This window comes from Octodon degus, unplaced genomic scaffold (genome assembly GCF_000260255.1).
Source record: "Octodon degus isolate 3935 unplaced genomic scaffold, OctDeg1.0 scaffold00097, whole genome shotgun sequence".
In the NCBI taxonomy this organism is placed as follows: Eukaryota; Metazoa; Chordata; class Mammalia; order Rodentia; family Octodontidae; genus Octodon; species Octodon degus.
In genome coordinates, this window is record NW_004524673.1 from 2068076 (window position 1) to 2069442 (window position 1367).

A 1367-nucleotide genomic window follows, 5' to 3' on the forward strand; every position below is an offset into this window, starting at 1 on the left:
ATCTTTATAATATATACTAAATTGTACATTATACATTTCTAAATTGTCTACTCCAATATAGCTGTCATGGTTTGTTTCAGGACTGTTGATTAATTGTATGAAAAGTAACACATTGTGTCTCATATATAATGTCACTGTGATCGCTGAAGGGCTTTCTAGGGTTCTCTTCAGTGTGGGAGAGAGAGAGAGAGAGAGAGAGAGAGAGAGAGAGAGAGAGAGAGAGAGACAGAGACAGAGACAGAGACAGAACAGCCTCCTGTGTATATTTTCACTCCTTTTCCACTTCTGGATAAATAGATTTGTGTTTGCCAGGACTCATGTATGCTACTGGTTACCCACTTTCTGAAATATTTCCTCTCTTTATTTATGTAATGAATCCCTACCATTCTCTATTCTGTGAAGGAACACATTTCTGAAGGATACTCCAAATTGTTCTTACCCACATCTTTTGATTATCTTAGGTAGAAGAGAGCTAGTTATGTTTATTTTTCTTTAATTCGCAAGAAAACAGCATCATTATATAGTGCTTTCTAAGTCAACTTTATAACTACAAAATAAACACAAGTGGAAGGATCTTATCAACAATCCAAATAAAAGAATGCATTTGTACATTCCTGGTGTCATATTTACGCCTTTAAGGTAATGCATTTTATCCAAAAATTAAACTACATCTTTCCCTCTTTAAATTTGTTCTTTGAAGTTCTCTTCTTAGTCCTCTTTCATCACCAAAATGGAAAATAACAGAAAAAAAAGATACACCTATAATTCAGAATTAAAAGGAAGGAAAGTCTGACATATACTAGGAGACAGTAAAATACTCAATGTATTTGAAATCCTAATGACAAAACTAGGTTTGTGGCATAAGAGATAAGGGAGGAGGAAAGGAGAGATTCTTTTTTAATGAATATATAATTTTATTTTTACAAGATGAGAGAGTTAAGGTGCTGGTATGTTTTGCTCAGTGCTATGAGTATATGTAATACCTCTGATGTATACAATTAAAAATTGTTCTAAGAGCAAATTTTGTTGCATATATTTTAACAACATAAAAAATGGAAGAATAATAAATGTCTGCATTGATGTTGTCAGTGTGTGTGTGTGCAGCTTTTGAAAATTGTTGAGTTTTTTATTGTATATATGTTTGCACACCATTATTTTAATGTCCTTAAATACAACATTTTTTAGAAAGTTTCTAGGAATTTCTGACTTGGGGAATCTCAGAAAAGAATAAAGTGAAACACTCTTTAAAAACTGTAGCTATTTGAGAAAATTTCTAAATATCCATTTAAATCATAGAATCATTTTTTAGTAAGTTATAGCGATAAGTTCCAATTTCATTTACATGTGTCCTGATATAAATATTATAT